Genomic DNA, 16882 nt, shown 5'->3' with positions numbered 1-16882 from the left:
GACTTTTATTGACGTAATAGACACGAATAGAAAAGCACACAATATGATATTGATTTAGAGAATGAAAGACACTGAAGACACACAGCTCCGTATGAATAAGCAGACAAACAGACATCCTACCCATACAGAGGGGAGGAGGTGAAGGGGGAAAGAATGCGCAGCTCTCAAGCTCAAGCTCTCAAACTCGCCCAACCTTTATTGACTACATGATGACCTTTTTATGGACCACAGCCAGCCGTTGATTGTATGCTTTGGAGCTAACTCTCCCTACCTGAGCTGGACTAGAATGGCCGACCGGATAGGGAAAGTGATTAGGATGGCTTAGAGGAGCATCCTATTGTATCTTTGGGGACCACATAGCTTTAACCTTGGGTTTATCCATCTCCCAGACCCCTCCTCTCAAGGGACCTGAGTGGCTGAGATATTTGCAATTTGTGCTGGTCACCATGGTTACTGTGCCTTGCTAGTCAAGGTGCTCGTACAGACAGCTGTCTCCAGGTAACTTTGGGCATTTTTCTGACTGGGTGCTATAATGGGGCTTCAGCTTCTCTTGGAGGTTACAGAGTCTAGGGGTATCGATTTTGACGACTCACTGTATGCTAGGGATCTGCTCAATGTGTTACTGACACAATGATGTGACATCATTATAATCATTCTCGTGAAGTAACATGTTACGGTCGGTCAGGTTTGATGATGGTGATCTTCCTGAATGAGAACACGATACTAATAATTGAGTTTCTCCTTTAGGACAGAGCCATCAACTAATAGATTTGATTCAAGGCTATCAACTTATAGATTTGATGCTGCTTATTAGACATCTGGTGTCACAGTAATAACTTGCTCCGCATGAAGGGAGGGGGTTTTGTCACAGTGGGTAATGTATTCTGTAGATGTGTGGCTTTGTGGATTTTGAGGGAATTCAGTCAAAGCATTTTGGCCAAAATAGGTCTACAATATTCTTATTTCTAGAATCATAAAGAAATGGAACTTCTTCATTGTGGAAAGAGACTCACATCAAGAAAACTTGTGCAGGGCCACGGAATTTGTTTCCCCCTTCTCCTCTGGCTTGGGTTCTCGTGCTGTTCTCCCAAATTCCCCTGTTTTGGGAACACACTGGGCTGACAACATATCACATCACAGCAATTGTTTTGTCATGCCACTGACTTTAACAAGCATATGGGGGTGGGTGTCACCCACCAGATCAAGCCCAGATAAAGCCAGTCACTACACAGCTCTGGCCAGTTGCAACACATGTGAGTCACAGGTGGAGACAGACAAAGCACCCATGATTCTGTTACCATCCACTGTCTGAATGTAGACAGACTTATGGAAAGCAATGTATAAGGGCGTTTGAATATCTGTTACGTAAGGAAGCATACTTGGCTGCTACTTGGCAGACTTGTAACTTGAAATAACTTGAAAGACAAAAGACTTTCATCAATGCCTTTAGTACCACTCCTTAGTTGCAGTGTGTCTGAGCAATCATTGTTTATTTTGCGGGTATCTATGGACGAGTGTCATCCAGGAACTCTATTAATTAGCAGTGATAAATCACGGGTGTACTGTAGCCTAACAAGCTGGATAAAAGTACCAACGATCAACAGGAGAAAGATTTAGAAATATTTTTGTAAAATGATTCTGTGGGATAAAATCATCTTATTAATTTTCATAACAAGGGCCTCCAATAACATGCTTTGTGGACATTGTGTTTAGCATTATGTCATTCATAACCTTACCTAAATGGAAACTGGAACTGTGGAACTGTATGCTTGCACAGCAGTGACAAATACTGAAACTGAAGCAGGGTCCGGAGATGAAATACAATAGTGAAGTACAACAAGCTCTTAAGAGCAAACATGAATGTTCTTGGAGCTCAGTGAAAGGGGTGGAAATATCCATTACTCCAGGGTCAAATGACAGAACACAACCGGACCATTCTCTCTTGCGTGGCTTGGAAAATCGTAATGAATGTCTGGAAGACGGTGAAGGAGAACAATAATTAAGGAACATGTTGGGCCTTGAGTGTCAGTGTAGGTGTGAGCTCTCTGTCAGTAGTGCCTAAATGCTAACACTGTCAGATAGAAAAGCTCTGCCTAGGCTATGGTATTTTATTTAGTATATATTTCTAACAGTAAATTGTCTTTTCTCGTTTTAAAATGGAACAGATAAAAGCCACTTTCAAAATAATAGCAGGGTAACCATGTGGTGATTTCGATGGTGGTAAGAGTTTACAGAGACAGGCATTACACTGCAGTCTGGTTGCATTTCTATTTTGAAAGTCTTTGATGTTTAATTTAACTATTACACTACAGCATCCCTTGATCTCAGTTAGCTTTCTGTTTCATGTTTTAATTCATCACAAGCAGATCCAGGATGGGAGCGTTATTACCATGTTGATGATGCATTCAGGTCAATGCGCTGGTAACACCCCAAGGGCATGGAAGGGATGCGACTAAACTGTTCAGAACAATTTCTGATCAGCAATCAGATCAGTCTACCTAGTCTGGAAAAGCCAGTACCTACGTTAAACGGTTGGCAGTATCTATGACTACATGGCTAATGTCTGCTAACATTAGCTAACTAGCTAGGGACAGCTATTGTTATAAGAAGACATACATTTCAGCGTATCTCAATATTTTATTTAAATGTCTAAATGGTTCGGGAACATCTTTGAAAACCAGCCAGATATGTGAACATAACACTGACGTCAGGTGAAACAGACTGCTATTGATGTTTTGATTTAAACGGTTCAGAACAATCTCTGATAAGCAGCCATATATACGTTTGCAATGTTTTTATTCGCAAATTATGAACCAGATCATGTGGATTTTTATAACTCTCTTTCTTTAATCTCTGATGACATTGTCATTGTCATTTTATGAATCAGTACAGTAAAGTATTACATGTTGCCCCTTAAAAGTGCACATAGGAAAGTCAGTCATTGAATCCGAGAATACTTTAGATTTTTTTTATTTGCATACTTAATTTATAGGTTGCAATGACATCTCATTTGTGCAGCTGTCATGGAAAAAGGTGTCCGGGTGCCAAAAGGGGTCCGGGTGATGTAATTCGCCTTATTCACGTCGCGGCCATATTGAAAACGAAAACGAGGCTTGGTTGGGTAAACCCGACCGGAAGTCATTCTTTATGATACGAAGAGTAATGATGGACAGAGAATGGACCACAAATATTCTGCTCTTGCCCCCTATAACCGTGGCATTAATAGATTATTTTTTTGCAGCTCACCGTCAGCATCATGTTTATTTACTTGGCTATTATGAAATGCACCAAACATACCATGGAATGTGTGTGCCAGAAAGCTCAACATGAGCAACCTTTGAACAGCCTCTGAACGTGAAGAACTCTTTTGCCTTAAAGTAACTGTATTTAGCAATTGTACTTTAGGGTAAGGGTAAGGATTGGCAATCTAACCTTTAAAAAAAAAGAAAAACAGCTTAAAAAAATTGGGGCGCTGCAATGACGTTTAATATGGAGAATAGCCTCTGTGCTATTGTCATACCAGGGTCCGTAGGCATATTAGCCTACTGCGTTATGTAAGTTTGCCTTAAGACGCCAGGTTACTACTGTCTGCCAAACTAGTAAGTAGCTTATTTGCCGTCTTGTGTTGCACTTGCTTGATGTTTGACTGTGTTAGGAAAGTCGTTGACTCACTAGTTTGTCATAGTGTCAAAGTAAGCACATTTCAACAGGTTTCGCCGCTAGCATCTAGTTAGCGATTAGAAATTCCTCCCTTCTGTTGCTGTAACATCTAACTTAGCTACCTTGACCATGTAGGGGATCTCATTCTTTCTCATGGAGGGAACTGCCCTCGCTCTCACACTTGCCCTGCCACTCTCTCTCTTTCTGACTGCAAAAGCATTGTTATTCACAAGATCATCCTGGTAAAGATGCCATGAATCACCTGTCATTTTACAAATTTGACTCATTCGTGCTATCAATTCTGACAGTATAACTTAGCTGCCATTTGCTAGCTAGCCAAGTAAATAAACATGATGCTGACGGTGAGTTGTAAAAAAAAAACAATCTATTAATGCCGCAAGGGCAGAAGATGTGTGGTCCGTTCTCCGTCCATCATTACTCTTCCTAAATTTCCCTCAGGATTAATAAAGTATCCATCTATCTTCGTATGGTAGAGAATGACTTCCGGTCGGGTTTACCCAACCAAGCCTCGTTTTCGTTTTAAAATGGCGGCGTGTGTGAATAAGGCGAATATTGGCTTTTCGAACGACTCTTGAGTGACAGTTGCTATACCAACGGTAGCATTACGTCACCCGGACACTTTTTTGGAAGTGACAGACTTGCGCTGCATTAAATACCTCAATAACGCAATTTACCCCAGAGCATCTCCCATTATACTTCTCTACCTGAGACCAGCTTGCCTGTATTTTACCTGCCATAAACCAAGCAAAACAAACATGTGCTTGATGTTTGACTGTGTTAGGAAAGTTGTTGACTTGCTAGTTTGTTATAGTATCAAAGTAATCAAATTTCAGGTTCGCGCTAGCATCTTATTAGCGTTTAGCAATTCCTTTGTTGTGTTGCTCTAAGAAAGTCCTTAATGTGTTGTGATTATTAGACATGTCTGACGGCACCCACAATTACATTTTCACAAAACAGGGAATTGTTTGCAGCACCTTTAACTGTAGAGCACAACTGAGTAATTGCTAATCGCTAACGAGATGCTAGCGGCGAAACCTGTTGAAATTTGCTACAGGATACCGGCAAGGCAGGTGTAGCTAAAACTACAGCTTAGTCTCTTAATATTGTGCCTAAAAGGACACTATGTAACCCGGACACTTTTTGGCTATCAGTCAGATAGTCTCAAGAGTTGTTCGAAAGCCATCAGCTGCTTTTTAGTCGCTTAATATTGGCTGCCAGTCTCCTGTAAGTAAGCACATCGGCGTAGCCACTAGCATCTCGTTAGCGATTAGCAATTCCCCCGTTGTGCAACAATCTTAAGCGACTAAAAAGTAGCTGATGGCTTTCGAACGACTCTTGAGACTCACTGACTGATAGCCAAAAGGGGTCCGGGTTACGTAGTGTCCGTTTAGGCACAATATTAAGCGATTAAAAAGTAGCTGATGGCTTTCAAACGACTCTCGAGACTCACTGACTGATAGCCAAAAGGCGTCCGGGTTACGTAATGTCTGGGTTACGTAATGCTAGCGTTGGTATAGCAACTGTCACTCAAGAGTCGTTCGAAAGCCATTGTGACGTCGCCCGGACCCCTTTTCGCAGCCGGACACCTTTTTCCATGACACCGCCAAGCTTATAATTACACTAAGTAAAGGGCTGTGTATAGGCCATTATGGTGAAATAAACTCAGACAGCTCAAATGAAACAGAGGGGTTTCTAATCATCCTTAATATGTTTACATACTCAAGTCATTACATGGGTATTAATTAAAGACAATATTTGAAATGACTACATTACCGTGTAACAAATGCTTATCTTACACCAAAACAGATGTTTGGCTACGGAATGGAACTATCAAAGGAGAACATACTGCCTGTAGCATTGTTGTCAGGGAAGCCAGTATTTTAATTTAGCACATTTCCTTAATCTCTGATGACATATCATGGTCATTTCATGATTTACTACAATAAATATATTACATATTGTTCCTTTAAAGTGCACATAGGATAGATTCCATTCCAATAGTTTGAATACTATCAGTCCGGAATGTTTTTTCTATGTATATCTACTGTTCAACGGACAGATTTTCCATAGATTTTCTTTCCGTATAGTTTATTCCCATTCCATAGGATTAGGGAACATAGTGTTTGTTATTTGAGAGGGTCAAGAGAATAGTTGCCTCCCCTACTGTAATCACTATGTTTAGCGATCTTTCACCTTTTCATGGTCTGTAATGGGTCTTACACACACACACACACACACACACACACACACAGGGTCATTTTGAGCTATCTTTGTACATTCTACATTCATTGTAGACAATAGTGTTCCTGACCACAGTACCAGTGTATATGCCCTCTTACCCTATAATATAGGGCCTATATCCTGCTCTTGCATACACCCGTAATTGTTTTTGACCATAACCCAGCAGGTGTCATTGGGTAGCCTAACAGTGGGGGAGGGAAATGCTACGTTACTGACTGGCATCTCAAACATATTGCTATTGCTTTTAAGTTGTCAATCAAGGCTGTAAGTGAGCTCTTCAGCACACTGAGAAAATCAAATACACTCCTTACACAGACCCTGTAATTTGTTGCTCCTCTGAAACATCTGTCGCTATGGACATTATTAATTAATCTAGCTGACTGGTGCTATTATTAGCATTCTTTCTGATATGTGAGAAATCCATCTTCTACATCGGAAATGCAATCACATACTCCAAATGTCTCAAAATTATATAAAAGAATAAAAAATGATAAAGAATGATACAACCATTAAACAATTCAGTACGTGAGGCAAATTGATTCCATATTGTAGCCAAGACCACTGACATATAATCAAACATTGCAGAATATCCATCATTTAATAGCCTACACTTACATTGTTAGATACACTTCCTCTAATGGTCACTGCAGAACAATGCTGGAAATCCAGCCCTGAATGGGAGCTCCATTTGTTGCACTGTTGATGGGAATTGAGACATTTATGCACGGGCTTTTCAGAAATTGGCAGAAATTCAGAATTCAGAAATTGGCATCTTACTGTTTTCAGTGGTGTGCTTTAAATGTGACTCCTCCAACCACTGTTCAATATGCGTAGACATGCATAAAGTAAAATCATGGCGCCCTGCCAACCCGCTTCACCTGAGTTTAGTAAGCATGTGAAGAAATATTAACACTTCTTAGTACAAGGTAGATAACAAAGGATTATTATTACCCGCCAATATGCAGTTTCCAGGAATTCCAAGCAGACAGCTAAAGTATGATAATGGATTAGTAGTGTAGTGACATAGAGTGACTAATTTAGGCATAAGGCCTCCTGCTGGTGAGATGAAATGTAGCAGCAGTGGTTGCTAGGTCACAAGGGAGCACTAAGTAAGATTATCTTAAGATCTCAAGAGTTTCCTCACGGACGTGAAATAATGGCACTAACAGAAATGTATTTGAGCCAATTGCAGAACAACAGCAGAAGTAATGGTGACATAACGTTGTGTGGGTCACTGACAGAGTGATTTTTTCTCTCTTAGAGGTGAATACAGGCCATTGAATGTGATAGGCCAGTGACTGAAATAGCCAGAAATGAACATCCGAATTAAACTAAATACAAAAGGAGGGAGGGTATCAGTAATAGCCTACAGGACATGTGGGTGGATTTGTGAACTGTTGGTGAACTATTTACAAACAGTGGAAGAAGAACCAATACAGCAATGTTAAAATACTTAGTATTTTTTACTGACAAGTAAAAGTCTGCATGAAAAATCCTACTTAAGTAAACAATCATAAGTATTAACAGAAACATTTACTGGTCTGATCCCTCTGACTGATATATTATTGTATGACATCATTATTATTATTATTATTATTATTATTATTATTAATAATAATAATACTGAAGAATAAGTATGTAACAGGAAAAAATATTTTTTTATATACAGGGACACCAGATACATCTGAGGGGTCATGCGATGATTAATGGGAGAGGAAAGAATAAAAACAAAGTTCTGATACACAGATCTGTTTTCAGTTTTTGGACTTTTTCTCTAATCTTTGATTTTTGGTGAGACTGGATAATTTAAACATTTATTGAAATAAAACCATGTGAGGGGTTTAGAGGGGGAAATCACTATTTGGTGGACATGATAACGACTCATAGACATCTGAAAAGTGACCCTGACTACATGGTGCTTTTTGTAGGGCATAAAAAAACTAAAAGGTTGGAAACCATTGGTTTAATTTTAAACAACGCGTTGTATTTTACAAGCTTGTAATTGTATTGTAGTGTTGATTTGTGAGTTTGTTTCGAGTTAAATTACAATGAAAACATCCAGACATCTTTCAAACAACAAAGCAAATGCTCTGAACATGCTTTGAAGTAGCAGGGTAATATAGCAATGGATTATAGCACTGGACAAATCAAATGTCCCCCTAATTGGAAGAACTTCATTATCCATCATCTCTGTTAAGTCGGTTACAAACAAGAAACAAGTGCCCTTGCCATGACGTGAACAAGAAGAATAATTGGGTCTTTGCTGATTCACCTTGCATCACGATATCTGAAGGTCACCTGAATGTACCTTCTTTACAAGGCAGATGAAAAAACCTTTTGGATCTAAGCTATTTCTACAGGTGCGAAGCTGGTCCTAATTGGACTGGAAGGTGAATGCGACTCTGACTAAATAATGAGTAATCATTGTCTCCCTACTTCTCTTCCAAGGCTAATAAGCATAAATTAAAGCCCTACCCTTAACTGAAAGGGAGGCTATCCTTCAATGTTATGGTGATGTTTTCTGTACATTATCAATCTCTTTTCTTGTCTCCAAGGCAATGACTAAACTATTTCAGGCATTTGTTTTTGTTTGCAATCAAAGTCTGGGTGATTCACAAAATATTCAATGAAAACCCTCAATTAATAACTGGGTACTCTTCAGCCCAAGAAAATATTATTTATTAGGCTTGTATCAAGAATTTCCATGGAAAAGCTCTTCAGAGATAATGATGTGAAGTATGTATTTGTGTATGCTATATTTAAAAGAAATGAAATGACAACATTTTCTTTGAATAGAAGTAATTTACCAGCCCTGACATGTGCTGATGAAAAAAAATACTTCATATTTGACACTTTAGGTTAGTTTGTATGAGGCAAGGGAGTCAAAACCTTGATCAAACCAATCGTACATTTCTGGGTTTTCATAATACATTAGTCTAACCCAAATGAGCAGTCCACATAGCCACTGACACTTCCAGTGGGAAATCAGTCCAACAATTTAGTCTGTGGAAAATGTCCACATCATGACACTCAGACAGCTTAGGTTTGCAGGCCAGAAGGAAAGGAGGGAAACATTTATGTGAAAGTGGCCAATGTTACATTAGAGTGTGTTGTGTTGTTTATATATATATATATATATATATATATATGTTGTGTTGTCCATATATTTATTATATATATTTTTGTTTTTGCTGAGCCGTGAAGTGCTTCAGGTCCCCCCCCCCCCCCCAAAAAAAAAAAACTGCCACAATAGGCCCCATATTGAGGAAATAAGTATATCAATATCTTCCTCATCCTCCACTTCCTTCGTCAAGGATAACTAAAGCCGCTCTTGCTCGGGCAGCATGCCACTCACTGTAGGACACTTGCAGGTGGCAAAGAGCAGCTTATGTTGGACATCTGGAGTAGGTCTAATATGTCATACAACAAACTAATCTGAATACAGTGTAATATTCTATATTTTCATTATTAGCATTATTAATCTGTGTGTGGCGTAGACCTACTTTGACAAGGTGTATTCTTAAGTTAGATATACAGATGTTGAAGTTTATTTGCCTTGAAGTCAATACGCATTTAGGTCATATGAAGTTCAAAAGGCAGCTGTGACATCATCTGATTACCAAATTAGGTAATATTTCAGTGGTGTTTACAGACAGTGTCTATTTAGTAATACTTAAAGAACTATTTTAACTATATTTTTTAACCTGGGCCTTATTTTCCCATATTTTTGAGTCCATATTTTTCCTGGGGACAAAAATGATCTAAATTGGTATAGTATAAAGTTAGAACACTATAACGACTATAACTGCATGTTTTCATCACTGACAGGCTCATAATGTTATTAAAAGAGTCTGATTACATGGAACGGATCCCTACAGAGATAGACCTGTAATAGCCTGAGAAAAAAAGACCCAGATAAGGGAGCCAGCTGGACACCCAGGAAGGTGCAGGAAGCAAGAGTCACTTATGACTGATGTTCTCTTCTTCACGGTAGTACTCTTGTGAGTCTAGAGAGTCGGTCTATGAGCCCATCCATCCCTGGAGGAGGACTGAGCTCTGCTGTTTGAAATGACCTGGATGAGCACTTAGGTTACTTGTGAAACAGAGTCCTATCAGGTGGGTTGCAGAACAAATTGATCTGATAGAGCTTCAAGACTCTCCAACCCTTCCATTTTAAATCCTCATTAAGATATATTACCTGTGCAGTCTGTCCACTTTCATCATACAAGCTATAAAACTTAAAAAAATATTCAGAGAGGCATTTGGATCTTTAATTACTTCACCTTTTAAGGAGATTTAGCTGCAGCTCTAGTGCCCACAGATTCCCAGCTGGTGGATGCGTGTCACCTGGACTGCACCCTAATCCCTTTAAACCTGCCTCTGCTTCTTCCAAGGCTATAAATACCAGGGAACTCATCAAAGTTCATGTGTGAGGAGACACTGCATGTAGGTAAGCAGGTGCGAGATTCAAATTGGCCTGAGTGCTAATGAAGCAATTGAAGCTTAGTGAAAAGCTTAATCAGAAGTAGGTATAGGCAGCTTGAGTTGTGTCCTAATTTTAACAGCCAATTTAAGTTTAGTTATAGCCTTAGTCTTTTTTAAGTCACACTATTTTAGACAAATTTTAGCCTATACAAACTTTTACTCACTTCTACACTTTTAGTCAAAGTCATAGATTTTGATACAAAATCAAATGCAGTAAATGTATCGAATGTCTGTTTATCATATTAAATACAATATTGGCAAAGTAAATTGTTTATGTTCTGAAACCTAAACATGTATCTATAAAATAAATAAAAGGTGTCTATGAATAAAAACAAATAGTGCCTTTAGTTTAATGTTGGATCACTGTTTGTAGCAAACTAATGAAAAACAGAATGCATTGGGATTATGGAAGAAAGCCTTATGGGCACAAGCTAGGATTTGGCACTTTAAAAGACATCTTAAGATGTGTCACCCACATGTAGGCTCTGTTTCATTAAGTTAGCTACCTGGAAACTATTTAGTCCATCGAGCTAGCTAACTAGATTGGTTAGGATAGCCTACTCCCTTCTGCTTATGTCAAGAAATTGGTCGCTTATTAGCGCGCAGGTGGAAATAGTGATGCACAACTAAGCCAGGTAACATTAGTTAGAAGCTGGCTGGCTCCAGCAGCTGTCTAATGCATTGTGATTAAGCTTGCAAGCTAGTGTCATTCACAATGTGGCAGTTGGCTTACTTACTGCAGCATCTCTGAGTGGTGTGTCTTCAGACAGGGACGTGCACAGGGAAGGCTAAGGTTGCCCGGGCAACTGCCCTCCTCGACTCAAGCTGCCCCTCCGAGAGGGGGAAAAAAAGTGTTTAAATAGTATAACGGCTGCCAAATTTCATGTAGGCCTAGCTAAAAAAAAATTGCCACCTGAAACATTTCATAAAGTAGCCTATGGGCAACGAGAGTGGAAGTGAGTAGGGGGAGGGTAAAGTATCTAGTTTGGGAAAACCCCCTACTCTGTTTACTGTAGGTGCGGTGCTGCACGCACCAGCACCTGAGAGTCTGCATTTTTTGCCTCGAGAGACGGTCACGTTTGTCTTGTGTGACTTAATCGATGCGAACTGCTTTGACGTAGTAAGAAAAGGTGAGTTTTAAGTTGTAGAAATTAATAACAAACGAACAATCATCATCAAGTTATATGAAATGAAAATAAATCCAGGCTCAGTTTGTCACGTTTAGCCTAAATCAGGCGGCTAGCTTGCCTACCAGACAACCAGCCCGTTATCACATGATAATATTTTGGTAGGAAAACTAAGCTACATGGTTAGTTTCTAACATTTCGTTTTAACAAGAACAATAAATGATGGAAGTAATGCATCACATGAATTATTTCATTAAAAATGGTTAAATGCCTAAATCCTACCACTGTGTGGGTGTTGTTAAGTGTAGAGTGCGGTAGAAGCTAGAATGCCTACGGAAAAGAGAAGGATTCCTGAGAGAGAGAATCAGCTAAAGCAGCTTGCACACTGCCCCAACAAACGCCAACATTCTCCAACAAACGCCAACATTCTAAAGTTGGCAGTAGTTGGTTCCTGTCTTTAGAATGTACAGTAAACCAACTTGCCAGCTCCACACTGCTCAGACAGTAACAGACTTTTTCCAACTAGCTACTTATTTTTTCAATTGTGTGTTAAATTATTTTAAGATGGATGAGGTTGATACCTAGATTAACGTTTGCTTGTCAAAACATACTTGGAAAACAAGTCATTTGTATAGAACAATACACCATTATACAGTCGTATGAAAAAGTTCGGTCACCCCTGATCATTTCCATTCTTTTTTTTTAATAATTGTTGGGCGTTTGGATCAGCAACTTCTTTGTCACATATATAATACTTCATGGACAAAGTACTATTTCAGCAGTTAAATAAGGTTTATTGTATAAACAGAAAATATGCCATATGCATCTTAACAAAATTAGACAGGTGCATACATTTGGACACCCACATCAATATTTACTACAGCCTCCTTTTGTAAAAATAACAGCCTCTAGACGCTTCCTATTGCCTCTGATGAGTGTCTGGCAATCGACACAATTTCTCAACGAAATAGAGCCAGACCCAGATGAGAACAGAACAGACTTGGAAAACAGGGAAAGGAGAGACGATACAGAAAGTCAGGACAGGATGCCAACTAGGGAAGATATTGAGATGGAGAGTGATCAAATGTTCACATTCAGTCGGGCCTTGCCGTCCTATTGTGAAGTTCCCAAAAAATGCAGAAGGGAGCACTACTGGTATGATGATGACCCCTGGCTGGAATATTCTCCAGAGAATGATGCCATACTCAAATGAATTTCTGTATTTTAGTGTTTTATTTATTACTATTACTAAAGACCCTGTTCTTCTCAGTTCTCCATACAGTCCGTGTGATTATTTTTTTGTATCGCTGCCTTCTGGGTTACTGCATTTTAACAGAGCATGGTCGTTGTGATCCAAATGCGAGGTCATCTTCTAACAAGAGAGAATTAATTCAAACTGAACTGTGTTGATGGTGAGCAGGTGTATTCCTCCTTGACTGGTAAAATCTTCACAAATTGGGTGTTTGTGCACTTCATCAGATAAACATTATTTTAGCTCTCACAAAAAGAAACTACTCAATTCAATTCCATTGTATTCATACATATAATGCATTGACAATTGAATTTGAGCCCAAGGCCTGAACCTCCAAGAGCAAGCACATAGTGAAAACAACTAATTCAACAAGAAGGATCCTTGAGTTTTACCCATCTCAAAAAAGTAGGTCCCATCTGCTTGAGGCCAGCCTGGTAGATAGATACAAGGGAGACTGAAGGGAAGGGAGGACAAGCAGAAAGCATTAGTGAAATGCCAATAAATACATCATACAAACATCAGTCAGGAGTCATCATGCATACATATAGCAGTTCCATAATCGTATTATCTTGTGCGCACAAATTATGACCTTGTAGGAACAAATTATGACCTTGTGTGTGTAACCTGCACTGTGTGGAGTGTGTTGAAAAGCGTTAGTTACTCACTCTCACCAACACAATCATTGCTCCCCCACCACTCCTACTCACCAGATTTGGCTCCCTGCGACTTGTGTCTGTTCCCCAAAATGAGGTTGATGCTGAAGGATCATTTTGTCACCGTGGAGGAAATCCAGCGTGAGTCGCAGGTGGTGCTTGATGTGCTTACAGAACAGGACTTCCAGGGAACGTACAGAGCATGTCACTGTGAGCTGGGAGCTGTGTGTCACTGAAAAAGGTGACTGCATTGAAGGGGATGGCAACCATAAGGTAGAGTTTGCGCTTCTTATAGACACGTTTGATCACACCTCGTATCACAGGGACCGTAGGCCTGGGTTGGTGTTTAGCAGCTTCACTGGGGAACTACGGCTGCCATTCTGGCTGATACTGCAAGAACACTACTGCTTTATTTATTTAGTTCCTGACTTGCAAACTACGTGTTTGACCGTCTCATGCAATTGATATTGTTCTGTGTAGTGTTTTGGTTGTTTCTGTCATTTCTTTTCTTTTTCTTGTTTGGTTTCATCCCAGCAGGAGTGCATTTTCCCATTGCTGCTGCTGTGTTTTCAGCATTTGTTCCGCTGCAAATTATTGCATTTGTATTGTTTGTTTGTAATTTTGTTGCCATTTCTTATAAGTCCACTGGCAGGAAGCCATTTTGAACAGCTGTTGATAGCCAGTGTTATTGGTTCAGCATTTGGTCCACTGCAATACATTTGGTTTTGTGTGTTTGTTGTTATCTTGTGTTGCCCCACTGGCTGGTGGCCCTTTTCCTGCAGCTACTGATAACCAGTGTTTCACTTTCAGTCAACTGCAGTTATGGTGCTATGGTTGCCTGTTTGTTGTGGCTACACAAATTGTATGTATTACTTCCCTGTCTTTTCCAGAAACTGAGAGCCTAAAGTGTGAAAGGACTGTGTTGTGTCCTGTACTTTTAATGCAGCACAGGAAGTACCTATACAAGTTGTATACATGTAAAGAAGTTGCACTTCCTGATGATGCCATGTTAGTTCTGCCTTGAGTAAAGTACCTGTTGGTTTAGCTCTGCCTACTCCGTCATTTCTCATACATTAGAACACTACAAAATTGGCGACGAGATTTATTTTACTTCAAAGAAAATGACGGCTGCAAATGTGCCTTTCCCAATTTTTTTTCTCCCGTGCCCCGGTGAGCCTGCTGTGCCGTTTAAAACGTGGATTAAAATCTTTCAAAACTACCTGGTCGTTATCAACGCGACCGGAGATGCTTGGCCAGTTGCCAGAAGAAGAGCTGTTCTCCTACACTGCCTCGGTACGGAGGGACAAAGAATCTTCTACAATCTTCCTAACACAGGTGCCACTTATGATACAGCCGTTAATGCATTGAAGGCATACTTTAATCCGAAGACTAATACAGTGGCGGAGCGTCATGCTTTTCGTAAACGTGCTCAAGCTCTCCACGAGTCAATTTTACAGTATGTTGCTGCTCTACGTGACCTTGTGTCAACTTGTGATTTTGGTGATCGTGAAAACGAAATGATACGTGACCAATTGATAGAAAATGTGTGCAATTCAAGAATTCGTGAAAGACTGTTGCTAGAGCCTGAACTGTCTTTAGAAAGAGCATTAACTTTGGCTACTCAAATCGAGTCTGCTGCACACCAAGCCAATTACCGATTCGCACGTGGCTCCAGTACAAGCGGTGCAGCACACTTCAAACGGAAGGGGGAGAGGGGAAAGGACGAATTTTACCTGCGCAAATGCTCCTGTCAATCAAAGTACAAAGCGAACTTGCTATCGATGTGGATCCGATGCCCACTTGGCTAATGCAGCTAACTGCCCAGCTGCAACAGCAACATGCAGGCAATGCAAAAAGACTGGACATTTTTCTAAAGTCTGTCGTTCTACAGAGCCCCATACTGAGGTGCGTGAAGTTGAACTCCCTGAAGTGTTAGTGTTATACACAGACCATGATGCGAGTGTTATTACAAAAATGACATGCACAGTGGAAATTACTGACCATCACTCACAACCCTGTACAGTGGACTTAGTCGTCGACACTGGATCTTCTGTATCCATCCTGCCACAAAGCCTATACGTGCGCCATTTCAACCACGTTCAGCTGACTCAGCCCAAGGTCAGGCTTGTGTCTTACTCTAAAACGCACATCCCTGTTCTTGGCTGTTTGTCCGTGAATGTGTCCCTACATGGCCGCACAGCTCCATGCACATTCTACATTGTGAATAATGGGACTCCACTGCTGGGGAGAGACATCATGACCGCACTACAGCTTTGTATAGCGCACAACAGGATCCTTCCTCCTGACGCCTCTACTTCTCCTGCTCCGGTGCTGGAATGCACCGCTACACCTACACCTGATGGCTCCATTGCTCCTGCTAACTGTGACGACTCTGATCCTGAATACGTTGCTCTCCTAACTACTGCCCGTCACACTCTGTCTGCCACTGACCTCGACTCCGCTTGTGCTACATGCCCTGAGCTCACAAAACTCAGTGCACAGATAACGCGTGGATGGCCTCCTTCACCCAAAGGCCTTGACCCTGACCTGTTGCTATACTACAAGCTGCGCCTGGAACTCTCAGTCAAACAACTTTTCATTTTTCGTGGCTCTCGACTGATTGTGCCTATAGCCTTACGTCCTGACCTGATTGCCATCGCCCACGAGTCTCATCACGGGGTGGTACGGATAAAGCAACAACTATGCAAACTCTACTGGTGGCCAAAGATGGACGCTGAGGTGCTCAGTGCCATCCGCTCCTGCCAGCTATGCCAGTTGAATGACAAAACAGTTAAGCCGCGCCCAGATCCACTGCAACCAGTGCCTCTGCCAGATGGTCCATGGCAGGAGGTCTCTGGACATAGTGGGCCCATTCGACATTGCTCCTCCAGAATGCAGGTACGCAATTACACTGACCGACTACTATAGCAAATGGCCAGAGGTTGCCTTCACTCACACTATTACCACTGAAGCTGTGATCACCTTCCTGTCAACTGTGTTCAGCCGCCATGGCAATCCTCTGAGCATTGTTACAGATAATGGTGTTCAGTTCACCTCTGCTGCTTTTGCTGCTTTCCTACAAGAAAGACAAATACGCCATCACCGTTCATCTCTCTACTATCCTGCTGCCAACAGACAAATTGAGAGATTTAACAGAGTGCTTAAACAGACTGTACAGTTGGCCATTCAACAACACCAGCCGTGGAAACCAGCTGTGACTGACTTTCTGCACGTCTACCGTGCCACACCGCACGCCACCACTGGGACTTCACCTTTCCAGCTTCTCCATGGACGGCCAATGCGCACAAAGCTGACACTGCTGCCTCCTGCTTCAACACCTCCTGCTCCTACATTGACTGACATAGACATACGTCACAGGGTCAGCCAACGTCAGCACAAAATGAAGACATACACGGATGCCAGAAGTGGTGCTCGCCCTCCTG

This window comes from Clupea harengus, chromosome 13 (genome assembly GCF_900700415.2).
Source record: "Clupea harengus chromosome 13, Ch_v2.0.2, whole genome shotgun sequence".
Lineage (NCBI taxonomy): Eukaryota > Metazoa > Chordata > Actinopteri > Clupeiformes > Clupeidae > Clupea > Clupea harengus.
This window is presented reverse-complemented; position numbering follows the sequence as displayed.